The sequence below is a fragment of the Ascaphus truei genome, chromosome 19, assembly GCF_040206685.1.
Source record: "Ascaphus truei isolate aAscTru1 chromosome 19, aAscTru1.hap1, whole genome shotgun sequence".
Classification (NCBI taxonomy): Eukaryota; Metazoa; Chordata; class Amphibia; order Anura; family Ascaphidae; genus Ascaphus; species Ascaphus truei.
Genome location: NC_134501.1, coordinates 23,407,978 through 23,429,979, shown reverse-complemented (window position 1 = coordinate 23,429,979; position 22,002 = coordinate 23,407,978). Strand labels below are relative to the sequence as shown.

General features: G+C 47.5%; 1 protein-coding gene across 1 annotated transcript in view; it reads right to left on the bottom strand.

Annotated features, from left to right (window-relative positions):
* SMCO3 (single-pass membrane protein with coiled-coil domains 3) overlaps positions 1–21,424 on the bottom strand; it is a 33,494-nt gene extending 12,070 nt beyond the window's left edge. Inside the window, exon 1 of the mRNA XM_075576962.1 lies at positions 21,295–21,424. The gene's annotated coding sequence lies outside the window, so the exon portion shown is untranslated. The remainder of the gene's footprint in view (positions 1–21,294) is intronic.
* Between the last annotated feature and the right edge of the window lie 578 nt (positions 21,425–22,002).

Genomic DNA, 22,002 nt, shown 5'->3' with positions numbered 1-22,002 from the left:
AGGAGGCCAGACTCATTTATGAATTACGGACATTGTCACCTGGTGGCCTAAATGAGGAGATAAAGTTGGGGTGTTTTCTTGGATTGTTCTCTATTGCTTAAATCTGCATGTGTGTGTCTGTAGGATTATCTTTATTTATTATTTTTAGCCATCTGTGATTTCAAATGTTCACCATAGCTTCACTTCCCTTGCACATTATTCACTTCCCTTGCACATTATTCACTTCCCTTGTTTTCTATGTATGAAGATGCATTTGCACGCTTTAGACTTGTCCCTGCCTACCATATATACCCCTGTTCTGGTTTTTAATAGCTAGTAGTTTCATTATTAGCAATGTTGACACATTTATTCTTCCTGACGGTGCCGGCGATTGCGGTGTTGTGCCTGATGTTTATAATTACTAATGCGCATGCGCAAGCTGTCCGCTGGCGTCTGAGGTTGCCAGGGTTACTAGAGACGCGATCTGTGTCCTGATTCAGCACACAGCTGCGTCTCCTGCAATGGCTCCCCGGTTTACAGCATGTATTGACGCGCATGCGCAGTGGGTTATGCGCTGCGGACACCGGAACTAGTCGTCAGGTGATGACGTCAGAACGGGCCGTTCTGATTGCAGCATTGAATGCCATCCGGTTGCAGGTCGGGAGGGAATGACTCCTGTACAGGATTGGTTAGGGGTATGGGGCAGACAGGTAAGGTGCATCTTGATACTGATTGGGTGATGGTGATTGGTGTAGTTTGTTTGTGGTGCACTCTGGGTGGGGGTATATATGTTGGTCACTCACACTTGGTGTTTGCACGGCCCTGAGGAAGGTCTCCCTGTGGGACCGAAACGTTGGCTTTCGTGTAACTGTTTGTTTTTTGAATACAATTACCTTTTGGATTACTCCTTGCTGTATGCTGTCTCTTTCACCGGTTCTTGGACTGGTAACTATAATATAATATATATATATATATATATGACAGAAGGTGGCGCCAGCCTAAAACTACCTAGCATATAGTGGTTAAAATATGAAGAAAAAAAAGTATCTATGCTGTTCAGGACAAGAAAAATAATAAAATGAAATAAAAAAACAAAATAAGAAAATAATGTCCAGATACAATACAAATCAGTCCAGCTCCACACGCTTGTTCAATTGAGTCTTTGCTGCCTGAGTAAAAGGGGAACGCCTCTCCCTCCAAGATATCTCCAGAAAAAACAAACAAAAAACAGGTGCACTCGTAGCGCAGTAAAGTTACAAAAATGTATATGTAGAACTGGAAACGTAAAAATGCACACTCACAAACACAATAGGAATTAGGGCATTTATGAGCAATACTCAATCGCCAGCCGACGGACAGGATACCAGCCGCTCCTAGAAATAACCGTCTGAAGTAGAAGGGAAGCAGCAGCTCCTGCAGTGTACTCCGTGTACCGGCTGTAGTGAGAGATGTGTGCACAGGTACATATAACGGAGACCGGTTTGAGTGAAAATTTTATCTTGGCTTTATTGAGCCTGTTCCTTTATCCAGGCAAAATATACAAAAAAATACAAAATAACAACCGTGTCTGTCTGCAGGCTTCTCTGCTCTCCTTCTGTCAGCCCAAATTTGAGCTAAGGAATCTCTCTGCTGTTTCCAACAGGAGGCCTTTCTTACAGATTTAATTGGCCAGGTGGAGTCTGGTTAATCGCCTGCTGCTCTTAACCAGATCCCTGCTGGATTTTAGAGACAGTTTCTTTAACAGTGATAAGTCCCTGTTACACCCCTGAAGAAGGTCTTCTTGGGGACCGAAACGTTGGGCTCCTTTGTGTTATGGGTCAATAAACACCCTTTATTTTTGCATCTATTTTGTCTGGTGCTGATAATTAGACCATTATGGTCTTTTCTTTAATTGTATATATGTTTTTCTATCTAGCAGAGACACCTTCTGTAGGATACTTAACACTTAGTGTGCAGCGATTTCCTAAATGCATATATATATATATATATATATATATATATATATATATATATATAACAAACAAAGAATAGACTGCGCTCCTCAGGTGTAAACTCAGACTGATTACCAATTGATTGTATTAAGTGGATATAGCAAAGGTGAATGGCAAGGGTGAATGCAACAATAATATGGATGATTGACTCACACTAATAAAAATACATGCAATATGTTATAATAAAATGCTGAGTGCCAATGTTTAAAAAGCTGCTGTGAACACAAATATATGCCAGTGAACAATACAAATATAAAAAAATAGCATGTGTTGGTGGTTATGACTACTGCACTAATGAATCCCTCCTGGATGATACTAAATAATGGTGAATGGAAAAATACGAAAAAAATGACACTAAGTGTGTCAAAAATAAAAATTAAAATGAAAAAATATGAAAAATATAAAAATATATCAACCAAACCAAGGGTCCATGCTAGGATCTGGCTGCTCTCATCAAGGACCAACGAACTCCCAGAAATCTGTGAACAACAAGAAAAGAAAGCGCCCGATCCTAGTGCAGCATGAAAAAATACAATTTAATAAAAATGAATAAAACCAACAAATGCGAACTCACAAACACAGGATAAATAAAAGCATATAATGAGTATACTCATTCGCCAACCGCCCACGATGTGCCTTGGATGGCGCGCCCTCTCTCTGTCTAGGTTTTCTCAGCTCTTCTGAACCGACATCCAGCAGGGGATACAGGAAACAGCTCACCACAATGTGACCCGGAAGTCCTCCACAATGTTAGTGTATTCCGGATGTGAGGTCTGCAGTCCGTGACCCCGCGATGCAGGGGCTGATCAGAGAAGTCTCTCTGCACTCCCAAAGGCAGTCCGTAATGAGGTGGGCAGTGAGGATAGAGTAGAATTGTGTATCACAGTGTGACAGCAGCTGAAAAATGCTCTTCCCTACGCGTTTCTTCACATAAAGTGATTTCATCAGGGGATATCCCCTGATGAAATCACTTTATGTGAAGAAACGCGTAGGGAAGAGCATTTTTCAGCTGCTGTCACACTGTGATACACAATTCTACTCTATCCTCACTGCCCACCTCATTACGGACTGCCTTTGGGAGTGCAGAGAGACTTCTCTGATCAGCCCCTGCATCGCGGGGTCACGGACTGCAGACCTCACATCCGGAATACACTAACATTGTGGAGGACTTCCGGGTCACATTGTGGTGAGCTGTTTCCTGTATCCCCTGCTGGATGTCGGTTCAGAAGAGCTGAGAAAACCTAGACAGAGAGAGGGCGCGCCATCCAAGGCACATCGTGGGCGGTTGGCGAATGAGTATACTCATTATATGCTTTTATTTATCCTGTGTTTGTGAGTTCGCATTTGTTGGTTTTATTCATTTTTATTAAATTGTATTTTTTCATGCTGCACTAGGATCGGGCGCTTTCTTTTCTTGTTGTTCATATATATATATATATATATAGCATATGAACCAGCCCAAAGACCAGTAAAGAGACAGCAACCAGCAAGGAGTAATCCAAAATAAACTGTACTGAAGCAAACAGATACACGAAAGTATCTGTTTGCTTCAATACAGTTTATTTTGGATTACTCCTTGCTGGTTGCTGTCTCTTTACTGGTCTTTGGGCTGGTTCATATGCTATGTGGATTCCTATGGGACTAGCAACTGCCTTTTGCCCTACATTAGAGTGCTGACTGCTTGTTTTGTATATATATATATATATATATATATATATATATATATATATAGCATTTAGGAAATCTTTTCTATTATATATATATATATATATATATATATATATATATATATATAAAATAGAAGTTAGAGAAGTGTGAAATGTATATTATATATATAAATTTTTTTTTTACTTAATGTACTGTACATATTCATGCTTGCTATTAATGATGTTATTTAGAAAATGTTAAATATTAATGGCAAGGAGCAACTTTGGGACGTAGGATTGGAGTAAGGCCTAGAGATATCTCCATCATTAGCTCAATAATGACTGAACTGTCTCAGATCTGCAAGCCCCAAATTCCATGTGACTTTGTCCTGGGACCAGAGGAGGAACCAGGTTTGTTAATTACTGACTAACGAGGCAGAGGGGTGGGGGAGAAGCAGAACAATGAGCCCTGAAAAAGTCCCATAATCAGGGATCCCTGAAATAAAAGTGTTTCCCACTGGAAGCCTTGTGTATACAGTAATAATGAATACGATGTACAGTAAATGCAGGGAGGAATGCAGTGTCCGGGGGGTCGAGGAGGGAAGTGAGAGGCAGAGATAGCTGTACCCAGCCCCACCCGTTACATACAGCAATGATTAATATAATCCAGACCTTAGGCGGAGCCCCCCAAATACCCGGGGGCCCTCTCTCACTAACACAAGCAACGCGCTGAACGGAAGAAAAGGATCAATAGTATATTGTGTATCACACCGACGACACAAGATACGTCAGCGTTAAACGTCATCAGACAGTTTAACAGTCACTCAAGTCAGTGTCACTCATTGCGGGGCATTGTCACTCATTGACCTTACTCATATTCACTCTCACTCATATTGAGCCTTACTCATATTCACTCTCACTCATATTGAGCCTTACTCATATTCAGTCTCATTCATATTGAGCCTTACTCATATTTAGTCTCACTCATATTCACTCTCACTCATATTGAGCCTTACTCATTCAGTCTCACTCATATTGAGCCGTACTCATATTCAGTCTCACTCATATTGAGCCTTACTCATGTAGCCCTCTTACCCCCACCCTAAGTGAGATTGGGGTGGGTAGGTGTATCTGACTACTTATCAGTGTGGTGCTGTACCTGTTTGGCAACCAGGAGGGCTGAGCTTCCGCCACGGGGAACCTGGGGTATATACTTACACTCGGCGGTGCAGCGCCTCCACTGATGAGGGATCCCAACGTGGTGGGAGTGTGCCCTCACCAGAACAACCATACAGTAAATACACACAATGTGAATAAACAGTATTTACTGAGCATGAACAATAACTTCCATGAAACTCTCTTTACATAACATCAATACATCATTACATCATATGAATAACATTGCATCACCCTGAATGCATACCATCCCCTCAGTCCACATGTCCATCATCACATCACCCTCAGTCCCTTTGATAATAATGTGCTTGGGCACTTATCCCTTGAGTGTCCACAACAATAAAGAGAGTGTGAGTGTGAGGGATAGCGCTTCCCTGTGTTGGGGCCCGGTGGTGCACTTATTATACTACCTCCCTGATCACTGCTCCTGATCAGGATAATCCTTGGAACTCAGCAACACCGCACAGTGATCCCACGCCGCACTGCGCTGCTCTCTGCAGGAATGGATACACATGCTGACTCCACAGGGGAGGGATCCCCAGCCAGAATGATCCTTTACCACAGTCTCTGCTATGGAGTCAGATACTCTTCCTGCTACACGTTGTACTGACAGTCAGGCACTGTCATGCAGCATTCCTCTTTCTCTCTGAGTATGGTGAAGGAGTCCCTGTCTTAAGGCAGACCCTATAACATACAGTTATTCCTCTACAGTGTCTCAGGGGACTAACTGGTCCCTGGGGATATACCTCTACCCTAGTCCCTGCATGCAGAAGATCTCTTGCTGTAGATTCTGTCTGATCCCAGACTCTGGCAGTTCACCACGTGCAACTGTCACTGGTGATATTACACACACTGTATAACTTAGAAAGCAACCCCCCCTTCTTCCTATGAGGGGCCTTTACTGACACAGTCAAAGCTAACTGCTGTGGCTGCACTCAAAGCCGCACTGTGACGATGGGGAGGATTTGGTCCGGGATTAAAGGGGTTACACCCCAATTGGCCACCCTATAACCTCACCAGGGAAACAAGGGGTTAACTGGGCTGAGGCCCAGACGTGTGATTTAACCCTTGTCATAACCTGAAAATGTATATTCCCTGTTCCCCCATGTTTTATTGTTAATCAGTGTCTGCATCACACACACACTGGGATCCATCCGGGAGCACAAGGGTTAATAGTGGTATAGTGATTATAGCCCTTTGTGTAACTTTCCCGCCTTTTCAGGCACCATTTTGCAGGTTCCCATAGGCCGCCATTAGGGCTCAATGCATTCTAATGGTGAATCTTGCTGTGGAGTCCTGTTCCTGAGAAGACCAGCAGATGGCGTCCGAGAGGGAGAGCGGCGTTTTCCCATTGAAAGTCAATGGGCTCATTGACTTCAATGGAGAAATCCTCGAGAGAGCTTTCCAGGAACGAGTTGGCAGCCGTCCAAACCGCTTAACCGCAAAGCGGATACATTTTCAATAGGAGAGCTTTGATCACTTACAAGTCAAGTTCAACGACAAGTGGCGTGGGAATAAACAGTTCTAGGGCACCTAGGAATAAAATTCTTTCTGTCCCTAGTTCCTAGACCTCCCCCCACTCGACCACAACCGGGTCCACGTATCCTGGAGCCCCGATAGGGGTCGAACCGAGAAGAGCGGGCTGCGCCATAGGTTCCAATGGCGGCGGCAGAAACAGCTCGAGAAAACGACTAAGTGTGAAAAGCTGAATTTTGGTATTCCATAGCTTCGGTTCCGGAGGGCCCAGCGGATCGGGGTTTGGGGTGTCTGTAGCCACTGCTCCGGCATCGCTGCAGAACCATCCTTGACCCGCTTGGACCAACCTGACGGAGTATGGACCCCCTTGAAGGTTCAGGACTTTTCCCATAGACTCCAATGGCGGCCAAAACCCATTGACCGGCTACGGCGGAAAACTCCCATTGACTTCAACGGCGGCATCGCCCCGTTGAAAGTCTATGGTGGGGATTCCCATAGCCGCCAACGGCGGCGGTTTGCCATTGAAAGTCTATGGCGGCGAAGCCCGTTGTTTTCAATGGGGATTTAGTGAAAAACCATTGTTTCATTTACAGCGGAGTTTTATGTATTAAAAATGTGAAACGGTTTTAAGTGTACTGTATTTGTGTATCTCCAGTTTCCCAGGTCGTAGCAGGTCGCAAATTGGACCCTACGGTGTCCCAGTTCCGGCATTGAGAACTGGGAAGTTTGGACATGCTGGACCCAAAGGAACCGGATATTTTACTAGGTTCATGTTTTATCCAACATACTGTGTTTCAAGGTATGGGTAAAACCCAGAGGAAAGTCCTTTGCATACCAGGGTAGCATATGGCCTGAAAGGCGACCCAATGTCTAGGACTTAAGTATGTTTCAAAGGATTTTGTCACCTCCACTGTTTGCATGAGAGTGGAGACTACTCAAACCAGAGCAGTCTTCAAGTGTTCCATTTCACACCTCACAACAAAGGATTTCCTGCCAGGTACTCAGTTTGGTAGACTAGCTGGCATTCCTGAGGTAGAGGAGGGGTTATAGAAATGGGACCCCAGAGCTCTACTGCTCATGTCCCAACTAGGAGGGGGGCATGGATTAAAATATGTTCCCAGGTTAGTGAGTGGCTGGAGGTAATTGAAAACCAATCACCTGTACTTAAGGTTAAAGATAGGACCACAAAAGGTATATAATCTGTGGTCAACCCTTTATCCAGTGTTCAGTCTGTTCTATACCATCTTGATTGCTGAGAGAAACGCTATGCACTGTCTTCCTGCCAGAGGTCTTTTCATGTCTTTGGTGTAATGATGACTATGAAGAGTGCTGTATGAACTGCCAGTTCAGATATGACTGCTTCATCATTTCCATTTTAAGTAATTGTCTATATTTTGCCTGTTATTTGTACATTATTGTGTGTTCACCTTTATCAAGGAATAAATTATATTTTATCATATCTAAGTCTCGTCCCAGTTCAGACCCAGTGATAAATATATATCAACGGTTATATATATTTATGTGTGACTATACAGCCTGCCATAATCTCACCATGACAGGCTTGTATATTAACTGTCTCTTCTTGTCAGAGCACACAGCACTGCAGCTGTGTCACTGACTAGACTTATACTCACCTAAGGGCAGGGTCCCTACCTAAGGGGCCTTCCCTATGAACTTACCCACTAACCTAGTGGGGAGTGGGGCCTACCTGGGGCATGGGGGTAACCTGGCCTAGTGTAAGAAGCCACTTGCTCCTTACACACTTCCTCCCCCTTCCTTCTCCCAGCTCCCACTGACTAGCGTGGTCTCTGTGCAACATTGTATCCTTCTCCAACAGGAGAAGCTGCAAACTCTATTTGCTGGCTGGCTGCACGTGATGTGGGTGAAAGGGCAGTCCCCAGAGGCTGCTGGGAGTTGTAGTCCGTTATGGCCCTCTTTAACATTAGGGCCGCGTGCGCTATGTCTGCCGCACCTGTGCAACCCTGTAATGGCTGCCACTGCTCTCTTCTGCGCCTACGCGACCTTGGGGAGTCCCTGCGCTACGGAGCGCCATCTCTGCCCCTTCACTATATTGGCCGCCGCGTCGCGTCTGCGCATGCGTGAGCCTCTGCGCCCGTGCGGACATAACAAAGATGGCGGCGCCGTGCCTCTGACGCCACCGAGAGACGCGCTCGCCCCCGCAACTGCCTTCTCACTGGTGAAGGTAAGGGGAAGAGGAACGGGGAACCGGGGAGACAAAGGGGACCTGGCTACACTCATATTCACTCTCACTCATATTGAGCCTTACTCATTCAGTCTCACTCATATTGCGCCTTACTCATATTCACTCTCACTCATATTGAGCCTTATTCATATTCAGTCTTACTCATATTCACTCTCATTGAATCGCAGTCTTACTCCTCTGGGTCCTCACTCATTGGGATGGCAGTCTCACTCATAGTGAGTATCACTCATTTTTAGCACCACAGCTTTCACAAAACGGTATAAAATCTCACTCCATCATCTCCCACCTCCCAAATCTCACACTCCAGAGCCCATGAGCCCACTCTACTCTGTGTGACCAAAGTGCTAGCCAGATAACCCATTCAGGGACAGCCTTCGGACACTTCTGGTTCTGTGGTTTCACCCACGGTATCAGAGACAGAAAGGAAACAACCAGCAGGTGAGGACAAAGCATACGGGCTGATCAGAACCTACAGTCCAATCTTATTTCAGAAAGCCAGGGCTCAATCTCCTTAAGACCTGGAGCGATGCAGAGGCTTATGTGTTAATATCAGAGTCCTCACCTAAAGACAACCCTTCCTAACCCCTTCACTGCCACAGATGAGGGAGAGAGAGAGGGGGAGAGAGAGATAGGGGGGGGGGGGAGAGAGCGAGAGGGAGGGGGAGAGAGAGAGGGGGAGAGAGAGAGCGAGGGAGAGAGGGGGGGGGTTAGAGGGGGAGAGAGAGAGAGGGAGAGAGAGGGGGAGAGAGATAGAGGGAGAGAGAGGGAGAGAGAGCAAGGGGGATAGAGAGGGTGTGAGTGAGAGAGTGTGAGTGTGTATGTGTGTGTGCTTTGTGTGCGAGGTTGGTTGCTGGCATTTGCTCATTTGAGATTAAAAGTAGGTAATCACCACACCAAGCCCTTGCTTAAAAGCTGTGTCTAAAGCAGCATGCATTGGCTAAGGGTTGTTCATGTAATGTGAGCTTGAGATAAAAGGTGGCACTGTGTGCTCATTTGCATGTCATTTCCCAGAATCCCTTGCTGCAGTGGAAGTGCTGTGAGCTGGGTGATAATGGTGAAAGACAGGGTTGCAGACCTGTCTAAGACATGCAAATGAATATACAGGAATATTTACAGTTGCTTTATATATATAGAAAATAGAAGAAAAAAGCGCCCAATCCTAGTGCATTACTGTGCAAAAAAGTATTTAATTCCCAATAAAAGGCTCATAAAATGAACTCACAAACATAAAGGATAAAAAAGCATATTATGAGTTAATACTCATGCTCCAAAGGATCTGGAAGCGCCGCTGCTCTGCTACACTGCTCCGTGACCCCAGTATTAACTCATAATATGCTTTTTTATCCTTTATGTTTGTGAGTTCATTTTATGAGCCTTTTATTGGGAATTAAATACTTTTTTGCACAGTAATGCACTAGGATTGGGCGCTTTTTTCTTCTATTTTCTATGCAGGTGGAGAGGGAGGTCGTTGTGCCCTTTAAAGAAGCTGCCATTATCCTGTCAGTGCTTTTTTGTTTTTTTTTCCACATTGGACTTCATTTGGACTCCAGAGGACTTATTATAGAGTTTGTAATTAAGTGGGTCCACAGCACATCTTTTTGTAACTATTCATGCATTTGTTGATTATATTGATTGCACAGTAGGAGATTATTATTGCTATATAGGTTTTTATATATATTTTTTTATTTTATTAATTATATAATTTTTTTTGTATCCATTGATGTCACACTATACCCAAGCGCAGTCCTTTACTGTATATATATATATAATCAGGGCAATGCTTTGCAGGCTGGCAGGGAAGGGGTTGGCTAAACCAACCCACAATTCAATTTTTTGCCACGATCTGTACTTTTTATACACTATTTTTAAAAGCAGTTTTAAAGAAGAAAATATAGGTCCTTATATACAAGATATGAATGTAAGGGTTCCAGTTCAGGCTTTAGCTGCAACCTGCCCATACCTGGCTGCTGTGGACATTTTGGTTACTGGCAGCCTGATTTATTGGCTGCACCTGTTCCAGGGCTTAAATAGCAGCCAGTGACTCCCAGACCCCGCCCGAGCATTGTATGCGTTTCGCTGTGTTCCTGGCCACCCTGAGCCTTCCAGTTCCTGAGCCTTCTATTTCCTGCGGCTTCCCTGTTCCCGAGCCTTCTGTGTGGCTGCCTATTGCTATGGTATGCCTATCGCTGTGGCGTGCCTATCCCTGTGGCGTGCCTATCCCTGTGGCGTGCCTATCGCTGTGGCGTGCCTATCGCTGTGGCGTGCCTATCCCTGTGGCTCCCGTTCATCGGATTTCTCTGTTGCTGACCCCAGACCGTGACCCCGAGCTCGCTGCCTGCCCTGACCCTTTGCCTGGATTCTGCACCGCTGCCGCAAGCCCTGACCCCTGCCTGCATACCGACTACGGATACTCTTACAGGACTCTGTCCCGGGGCCCTGGTCGGTTTCTTTGCATCCCTACCTCAGCCCAGGGGATCCGCTTCCTGATTGGAGATGAGCACCGTCACAATGAATGTCTATCTGCATTATTAATGCATTTATATCTGTATTATGAATTACCTGTACGTCAATGTGGGGATACCGGCATCCCATCCCATACCGGGGCCTGTAACTCAGGAAGTAGGGAGTCCCAGAGGTTGAAATCAATGCAGCTTAGCTCAGGAGACCCCCTGACCCCCCTTTACACTATTAGTAAAAATCACATTAAAGCAGCTTCATTACCTTAGCGGCTAGCTGCTAAGGCAATGAAGGGGTTAAGGCACAGTAGCTGATTTATTGGGAGCAGAGGGGGTGAGTAACCGTAACCGCTATGGTAATGAAGGGGTTAACTCCTCCAGCTACCCACAAGGTAGGCCTAACCACCCACCCTGGGCCAAGTACCCCTTTCACCCAATCCCTCTACTCCCAATAAACATTAAAATACCTACTACCTACCAATACAAAACCTACCCACCCCCTGTACCCAACAACCCCCCCCCTCCCCTAACACATACAGTACAGTAATGGGCAAAAGTACTATTATCCAGATATGGATAATAGCGCATTTGTCCATTAAAAATAAAACATTACACAACAAGCATAAAGTAAATTAAAGTTGCATTTACCCATGCCAGGATGAAGTTCGCCCTCGTCTTCCTCCCCATCCTTGTCCTCCATTGGCAGGAATATTACAATAAAAATAAAAAAAACTAATGGCCCCTAACCTCTCGATCTCCTTAGCGGTTAGTAACCGCTATAGTAATTAAGGGGTTAATCCCCCTCCCCCGCTACCCACCCAGGAGGCTTAACCACCCTCTTTGGGGCAACTACCCCCACCTTCCACCTCTGCTACCCATTCATTGGCACAGTGTTAAACCATGCCCATATAATATGGGCATGATTTGCCACTATTGCAGTCAATGTGAAACCTTAAAAAAAAAAAAAAAAAAAAAATTGAAGAAGAATTTAAAAAAAGCACCAAAAATAAACAAGAATTAAACAAACCAATCCCCAAAAATAAACCAGAAATAGAAAAACCAAACACCAAAAATACACAAGAAACAAAGAAAGCAATCAACAACAAAAAACCACACGAATTAAAAAACAAGCAATCAACAAAAAAACACAAATTTAAAACAAAAAGCAATCAACATAAAACATAACAATGAAATAGAAACAAGCATTTGTCAAAAAAAAATGCATTGCTTGTCACTGTTTTGAACTATAGCCCTAAAGGGACATAGATAAAAACATTGGCAGTCAATGGGCAACCAAAAAAATAAAATTGGATTAGGAGATATACCATGTGAGGCATCACATGGTACACAGCCAATCTGACTGGTTGTTGTACCACGTGACAGCTTCCATTTTTCCCCCCAAGAATGTGACATAATCTGAAAGGGAGGGACGTCACATCCTTAAAAAAAATCAATTTGGAGATGTACCATGTGATAGCAATCATTTTATTTTTGGTGACGTCGTTTTAAAGGGAGGGAAGCAGAGCCTTCCTGATTGGCTGGCTTCCCTCCCTTTTGATAACATCACATCCTTTAACCAAAACAAAAAGCTGTGTGTGCCGAGCACGCGCATTTGAAGTGCAACTTCTTTGTGTTTGTTACAGAAATTTTATTTGTGATGGTGATGTTTTTAATAAAGAATCAAAACAGAATTTCAGTGCCAAAACGGAAAGAAGTTTGACTTGGAACGTGCGTCCGCGGCCCCCCCCCCCCCCCTGTTTTACCTATTTCTAATTCTATATGTATAGTAACTGTGAATTCCTTATGTGTGTGCGCGTCTGTGTGTGTGTGTGTGCCGGCGTCTCTGTGTGTGCTGGCGTCTCTGTGTGTGCCGGCGTCTCTGTGTGTGTGTGTGTCTGTATGTCTCTGCGTGTTTGCGTCTCTGTGTGTGTGTGTGCGTGTGCTTGTGCATGCGTCTGTGTCCCGGTGTGTGTCTATATGTGTGTGTGTCGCGCCTGTACCTGTGGTGCGTGCGCGTGGCGCCGGCGAATACTGTGCAGGTGCATTCTACTGATGGCCGCGGACGACTGTGGGTATGGATGTAAGTGTTGGCCTCATCTGCCAGCACTGACGTCTCCTGGAAAATGGATTTGGTGCCTGCAAAGTTTCACTTCAAAAGAATCTGTCACATGGTACATCATCCAATCGGATTGGGGGTGTATCATTTGACAGTCAAATGTGACATCACAGGCCTTATATAAAGCCTGTCCCATCTCATTCGACCTTAAGAAGACGACGGGACCACATGCGCCCAATGGATTGGATTACAAAACACAGAAGAGAAGACTCAAGAATGAAGACAGAAGAAAAGGAGAAGTCACCTGAAGTTGAGGAGCATTGCATCGCGGATCGAGATCTTTCTGCTGCATTCGAAATCCGAGGGTGAAGACATCAAAAGGGAAGAAAAAAAATAGACGGAGTGACCGCCAGGAACGGAGGAGCCGCTGAGCCCTAGATACACAGCAGACGCCTAAAAACATCTGAACGGAGGAAGTCCCAAAGACTGAAGACCGAAGGGTCCAGTTTCCCAGGACAGAAGACCGGAGGGTCCAGGTTCCAAGGACAGAAGACCAGAGGGTCCAGGTTCCAAGGACAGAAGACCAGAGGGTCCAGGTTCCAAGGACAGAAGACCAGATGGTCCAGGTTCCAAGGACAGAAGACCAGATGGTCCAGGTTCCAAGGACAGAAGACCGGAGGGTCCAGGTTCCAAGGACAGAAGGCCGGAGGGTCCAGGTTCCAAGGACAGAAAGCTGGAGGGTCCAGGTTCCAAGGACAGAAAGCTGGAGGGTCCAGGTTCCAAGGACAGAAGACCAGATGGTCCAGGTTCCAAGGACAGAAGACCGGAGGGTCCAGGTTGCAAGGACAGAAGACCGGAGGGTCCAGGTTCCAAGGACAGAAGACCGGAGGGTCCAGGTTCCAAGGACAGAAGACCGGAGGGTCCAGGTTCCAAGGACAGAAGGCCGGAGGGTCCAGGTTCCAAGGACAGAAAGCTGGAGGGTCCAGGTTCCAAGGACAGAAGACCAGAGGGTCCAGGTTCCAAGGACAGAAAACCAGAGGGTCCAGGTTCCAAGGACAGAAGACCAGATGGTCCAGGTTCCAAGGACAGAAGACCGGAGGGTCCAGGTTCCAAGGACAGAAGACCGGAGGGTCCAGGTTCCAAGGACAGAAGACCGGAGGGTCCAGGTTCCAAGGACAGAAGGCCGGACGGTCCAGGTTCCAAGGACAGAAGGCCGGACGGTCCAGGTTCCAAGGACAGAAGGCCGGACGGTCCAGCCGTGCATACATACACCTGACTCAAGGCGCATTTTTTATTTACACTTTGTATGTGAGATTTCAAAAGTCTCTGTTTTATTATGTTATTGTACCATATGATCTATCTTTTTCTTTACATGATCTGCTCATAACTGCCCCCTTCACAAGGGACAGTTTAGTATTTAATCATTTCAGCTGTTTTTACACAAGCATGATTATTTGTGATAAGGACATCAAGTCTATATTTAATCCTTATTTGGGTGAAGTTACGTCTACAAGTAACACAGTTTGTGAAACATTGAATACCACTCAATTATTTTCTCACTGTGTGGGAATACGGAATAACTGGTCACTGTATATTATATTTATTCACTGTGAGGTGTTTCACAAGTATTTAATTAACACTAAGAATGCACACGGAGATAATTATTTGTGTATTTCTTCCCATGTTCACATTAAACTGTGAACAATACTGGAGATCCAGCGCCAAGGATAACCACTTGTCTTCAAGAAAAACATTGCATGTATGTCATTTTTGTTTTTCAGGTATTTTTATTGTATCTTTTTGTGGTTGCCCATTGACTGCCAATGTATTTATCTGTGCCCCTTCAGGGCTATAGATAAATACAGTGACAAGCGGTGCATTTTTTGGCAAATGCTTGTTTTTATTTTATTGTTATGTTTTTTTTGTTGATTGCTTTTTTGGTTTCTTGTGTATTTTTGGTGATTGGTTTGTTTAATTCTTGTTTATTTTTGGTGCTTGTTTTTTGTTTTCCCATTGACTGTGATAGTGGCAAATCATGCCCATATTATATGGGCATAGTTTAACACTGTGCCAATCAATGGGTAGTGAAGGGTGGGGGTAGTTGCCCCGGGGTGGTTGGTTAGGCCTCCCGGAGGGGGGGTTAACCCCATAATTACTATAGCGGTTACTAACGGAGAAGTACGCGGAGAAGTACGGTCTTCATCCTGGCAGGGGTAAGTGCAACTTTTATTTGCTTTATGCTGGATTGTTTTATTTAAAATGGGTAAATGCACTATTATATTTATTTATATATTTATGCTTTGCACTGTCATTTTTTTTAGAATGGGGAAAAGCGCTATTAGCCATCTTTGGTTAATAGGACTTTTACCCATTCCTGCTGTTGGTACAGGGGTGGGTGTAGGTGGTAGTTGCCCCAGGTTGGTGTTTCGGACTTGCGGGAGGGTAGCGTGAGGATTAATCCCTTCATTACCTTAGCGGTTTTAACCGCTAAGGTAATTAAGGGGTTAACTTCTACTGCCACCCTCCCGCAAGTCCGAAACACCAACCTGGGGCAGCTACAAGCTTCACCCACCCCTGTACCAACAACAAAGCAGTGTCTGCTATTTAACCCTTTCATTACCTTAGCGGTTAGCCGCTATGGTAATGAAACTGGCTGAATTTATTTTCACTGAACAGGATTGATACCGGAGGCCTGCGGAAACCCGCACCCCTCCACTCCCCCCTCCCCCCCCCCAGGCAGACCCCTGGATCTCCAGGGGTCCCTGTGGGTCATCGGTATCAATCCTGTGCAGTAAAAAGAAAAGGCTTTTATGCATCTTGCAATATCTTTATCCTTTAGTTGGCGACAAAATATTGCAAGATTTTCACGTTCGATAAGCTTAGCAATGCTTAGTGAATAGCAGTTAGTGGCCCAAAAAAAAGTGATTTGGGGCTTTTTTGGGCTTGTTAGATGACTTTTTTTGCTCAGGATGTTAAAGGTCGTAAAAAATCCGTTATAGCGCGATACTGCCCTGTTATCACTGTTTAGTGAATAGCAAAGCAGGCAATATTGCACTATAAGGGCATTTACAGTACTATAAACCACTTAGCACTGTTTAGTGAATAGGCCCCTACATGCGAGGTAAAGACATTAGATGACCAAACTTTGAGTTTTAGTCAGTGTGACCCAGCAAGCAGTGAGAACCGTGAGTGGGGGAGGGCGGCAGACAGAGGACACAGCAGTAGACGCAGAAGTGGCTGGCGGAAGAACGGCGCGTGGCCTAGTTCTTGGAAACGCAGGCCTGATATAATTAGGCAGCTACCAAACAACAACAGAGTTAACCTGACCTGTTCCAGAATGTTCTCTTATCTCTGCGTGCCGCTGGCATCTGTATACTGATGAAAGGACGCAGTGTCTCCACTTACCGTACAAATTAAGCACTCCACAGCTGCGTGATTCTCCTCTGCGGGCAGCTGGAAAATATTCCATCAATTTACCGTGTAAACAAACCCTCCGCTACCCCCGCCGGCAGCCGCCTGGGCTCATTCACTGCCCGATAACAGGGACTCGTCACTCCAAGTGTTTGAGGACCTCTTGTATCGCAGTTGACGTCAAGCGCAGGTGCGGCCTCAAATGTGAATGGCCCACTTCAAGGGCCAGCGATACCCACCTCTTCGCCCCATTCATTTAGGCTGTGGGCGCAGAGGTTTTTCATTCATTCCCGGACTTCTGTTTATCCTTTTTCATTTAAAATGACGGAGCTTATTTACAAATACTGTAAATATTTGTTCAACAAAGGGAAACATGGAAAGTCCTTGACCCAAGAGCTTGCAATCTGGGTGAGTATAACACAAATATAGTGTATATAGATATACTATGTGTGTGTATGTATGAATATATATATATATATATATATATATATATATATATATATATACAAATATAGCTGTATGCTCATCTGCATGTCTTAGGCAGGTCTGCAACCCCGCCTTTCCCCATTATCACCCAGCATACAGCACTTCCACTGCAGCAAGGGATTCTGGGAAATGACATGCAAATGAGCACACAGTGTCACTTTTTGCCTCAATAACCATTTTTAACATGGTTCCCTATAGGCTTAAGCTTGCTGCATGGTCACAGCTTTGAGCACAGCCAGGGTTAAGGTGCATACCCAGAAAACCACCCACAGACAGCTGTTTCGACCTTGATGGGTCTCATCAGTGTGGATATATATACATATACATATATATGTGTATGTATACACACACATTATTACAACAAATATATATGTTTTTATATATAATATATATATATATATATATATATATATATTATATATATATATTATATAATATATATATATATATATATATATATACATACACACACACACACACACACACACACACACACACACACACACACACACACACACACACACACACACACATACATTATAACAAGTATTACACAGACAATTTCAAATGCGTGAAAATAATGATCAGGACAGTGAATATACCAGAAGAGAGTCTCTGTTCCAAAGAGCGTACAATCTAATATAATGAAAACAGCAGGATAAGTATTTCAGTCCCCCACGCGCTTCCTTATCGATTTGCAAAATGATTAAGGGCTCGGCGTATTCCCGGGGCCCGCGCTGGGAAGTGACCATGAGAATACTTCCTGCAGTTAATACTGACTGTGTGATTGGTTCCCGTGTGCACCAGTGGCACACAGTAGTAATAGCATCACGGCAGGGGTACAGATTGGGGCAGAGACGAGGGGCTCTGATAGGTCAGAGATCTAATTCTGCAGAGGGTCAGAAAACATGTGGGAGAAGGATTAATGTAAGGTCATATAATGAACTGATTATATTTTAATATTTTCTGTACCATACAGGCATACCCCGCATTAACGTACGCAATGGGACCGGAGCATGTATGTAAAGCGAAAATGTACTTAAAGTGAAGCACTGCCTTTTTTCCACTTATCGATGCATATACTGTACAGCAATCGTCATATACGTGCATAACTGAGGTAAATAACGCATGTGTAACAGGCTCTATAGTCTCCCCGCTTGCACACAGCTTCGGTACAGGTAGGGAGCCGGTATTGCTGTTCAGGACGTGCTGACAGGCGCATGCGTGAGCTGCCGTTTGCCTATTGGGCGATATGTCCTTACTCGCGAGTGTACTTAAAGTGAGTGTCCTTAAACCGGGGTATGCCTGTATAAGTTAACATTACCTTCAAAGGAGCAACCCGCGCCAAAACCCCCCCACCCCCCCACCACAACCCATGCCTTGCACCGCCACCATGCCTCCGCCCCCAACCACCGCCTTTCAACCCCCCACCCGAAAAAACATGCTCCCCCCCCCTAGCTGGCTGCTCAGCGTCCCACGCTGCCAGAAGTAGAAACTGCGATCCGCCTCTTCTCTCCCAGCCCGGCACAGAGGCTGCGATCTGCCTCTCCTCTCTCAGCCCGGCACAGAGGCTGCGATCTGCCTCTCCTCTCTCAGCCCGGCACAGAGGCTGCGATCCGCCTCTCCTCTCTCAGCCCGGCACAGAGGCTGCGATCCTCCTCTCCCAGCCCGGCACAGAGGCTGCGATCCGCCTCTCCTCTCCCAGCCCGGCACAGAGGCTGCGATCCGCCTCTCCTCTCCCAGCCCGGCACAGAGGCTGTGATCCGCCTCTCCTCTCTCAGCCCGGCACAGAGGCTGCGATCCGCCTCTCCTCTCCCAGCCCGGCACAGAGGCTGTGATCCGCCTCTCCTCTCTCAGCCCGGCACAGAGGCTGCGATCCGCCTCTCCTCTCTCAGCCCGGCACAGAGACTGCGATCCGCCTCTCCTCTCTCAGCCCGGCACAGAAGCTGCGATCCGCCTCTCCTCCCTCAGCCCGGCACAGAGGCTGCGATCCGCCTCTCTTCTCCCAGCCCGGCATAGAGGCTGCGATCCGCCTCTCCTCCCTCAGCCTGGCACAGAGGCTGCGACCCGCCTCTCCTCAGCCCGGCACAGAGGCTGCGATCCGCCTCTCCTCTCTCAGCCCGGCACAGAGGCTGCGATCCGCCTCTCCTCTCCCAGCCCAGCACAGAGGCTGCGATCCGCCTCTCCCCTCTCAGCCCGGCACAGAGGCTGCGATCCGCCTCTCTCAGCCCGGCACAGAGGCTGCGATCCGCCTCTCTCAGCCCGGCACAGAGGCTGTGATCCGCCTCTCTCAGCCCGGCACAGAGGCTGCGATCCGCCTCTCTCAGCCCGGCACAGAGGCTGCGATCCGCCTCTCTCAGCCCGGCACAGAGGCTGCGATCCGCCTCTCCTCTCTTAGCCTGGCACAGAGGCTGCGATCCGCCTCTCCTCTCTCAGCCCGGCACAGAGGCTGCGATCCGCCTCTCCTCTCTTAGCCTGGCACAGAGGCTGCGATCCGCCTCTCCTCTCCCAGCCCGGCACAGAGGCTGCGATCCGCCTCTCCTCTCCCAGCCCGGCACAGAGGCTGCGATCCGCCTCTCCTCTCTCAGCCCGGCACAGAGGCTGCGATCCGCCTCTCCTCTCTCAGCCCGGCTAGGGAGAGGTATTAGCAGTGGGGTGTTAGAGTGTATAGGGAGAGGTATTAGCAGCGGGATGTTAGGGTGTATAGGGAGAGGTATTAGCAGCAGGATATTAGGGTGTATAGGGAGAGGTATTAGCAGTGGGGTGTTAGGGTGTATAGGGAGAGGTATTAGCAGCAGGATGTTAGGGTGTATAGGGAGAGGTATTAGCAGCGGGATGTTAGTGTATAGGGAGAGGTATTAGCAGCGGGATGTTAGGGTGTATAGGGAGAGGTATTAGCAGCGAGATGTTAGGGTGTATAGGGAGAGGTATTAGCAGCAGGATGTTAGAGTGTATAGGGAGAGGTATTAGCAGCGGGTTGTTAGGGTGTATAGGGAGAGGTATTAGCAGCGGGGCGTTAGGGTGTATAGGGAGAGGTATTAGCAGCGGGATGTTAGGGTGTATAGGGAGAGGTATTAGCAGCGGGATGTTAGGGTGTATAGGGAGAGGTATTAGCAGCGGGATGTTAGGGTGTATAGGGAGAGGTATTACAAGCGGGATGTTAGGGTGTATAGGGAGAGGTATTAGCAGCGGGTGTTATGGTGTATAGGGAGAGGTATTAGCAGCGGGATGTTAGGGTGTATAGGGGGAGGTATTAGCAGCATGGTGTTAGGGTGTATAGGGGGAGTTATTAGCAGCGGGGTGTTAGGGTGTATAGGGAGAGGTATTAGCAGTGGGGTGTTAGGGTGTATAGGGGGAGGTATTAGCAGCGGGATGTTAGGGTGTATAGGGAGAGATATTAGCAGTAAGGTGGATAGGGAGAGGTATTAGCAGCAGGGTGTTAGGGTGTATAGGGAGGGGTATTAGCAGCGGGATGTTAGGGTGTACAGGGAGAGGTATTAGCAGCGGGATGTTAGGGTGTACAGGGAGAGGTATTAGTAGCAGGATATTAGGGTGTATAGGGAGAGGTATTAGCAGCAGGATATTAGGGTGTATAGGGAGAGGTATTAGCAGCGGGTGTTAGGGTGTATAGGGAGAGGTATTAGCAGCGGGATGTTAGGGTGTATAGGGAGAGGTATTAGCAGCAGGATGTTAGGGTGTATAGGGCTTTGTGTTTGGGGGGGGGGGTTCGTGCTGTTTGTGGGGTGAGGGAAGGTATGTGGTGTAAGAATGAGAAGGGTATTGTGAATGTGGTGTATATGACTAAGAAAGAGGGTGAGTGCTGTGTGAGAGGGGGGATAACTGTGGAGTGTGTGTTGAGTCAGTGAGAGGGTGTGTGGTTGTGAATATGAAGAAGGGAGTGTATGTGTATATATATATATATATATATATATATATATATATATATATATATCTTTATCTATATTTTTTAAACCATTGTATGTCCATGTCTAGGGGGAATCTGATTGGTCCGTCGGCCGCCGCCCTCCCACGGCTCTCATTGGCTCACGCCCTCCCACGGCCCTCATTGGCTCACTCCCTCCCCCCCCCCTGTGTCCCCCCCCCCCCCCCCCCCCCCGCTCTCATTGGCGGGTGTACCTCGCCCCCCCCCCCCCCCCGTGTGTCCCGCCCTCCACGCCTGCACCGCGTGCCCCTCTGAGCGCAGTGCAGCCGCAGATTCTCCTCACCGAGCGCCCCTGCAACACCCCCAGCCGCACCTCACACCCGGCCCGCCATCTGCCGCGAAACCTACCGGCCACACCCGGGCCGCAACCTCCATCCGCACCCCCGCCGGATCAGTCCCTCACACCCGCATTACCACCCTCCCTCGAAGCGCACCATCAGCCCCTCTCACCGTCGCCTCTCTCCCTGCCGCTCACCACTCACGGCAGCACTGCGCGTACTCCAGGCCGTGTCCTCTCTCCCGCACGCCGCACACTTCCGGCCCTCGCCTCTCTCCCGCACGCCGCACACTTCCGGCCCTCGCCTCTCTCCCGCACGCCGCATACTCCGCACAGGCCTGCACAACACGCGGCCCCACTGTGCGGACCGTGGCGGCGGCTGATTTCCTCCTCCTCCCGAGCCCGCTCTCCCTCCCCCTGCGAGCAGAGCCCGCTCTCCCCTTCCTCTCCGGGGGAGCCGAGCCCGCTCTCACCGCTCTAAAGTTCGGCACTTCCGGTGCCGAGCGAGCGAGCGCAGTCCCGCAGTGATGTGAGGTGCAGGGGGATTTGTGCAAGGGGGGGGATTTGTGCAAGGGGAGGGGGGGGGATTTGTGCAAGGGGAGGGGGGGGGGATTTGTGCAAGGGGAGGGGGGGGGGATTTGTGCAAGGGGAGGGGGGGGGGATTTGTGCAAGGGGAGGGGGGGGGGATTTGTGCAAGGGGAGGGGGGGGGGATTTGTGCAAGGGGAGGGGGGGGGGATTTGTGCAAGGGGAGGGGGGGGGGATTTGTGCAAGGGGAGGGGGGGGGGATTTGTGCAAGGGGAGGGGGGGGGGATTTGTGCAAGGGGAGGGGGGGGGGGATTTGTGCAAGGGGAGGGGGGGGGGATTTGTGCAAGGGGAGGGG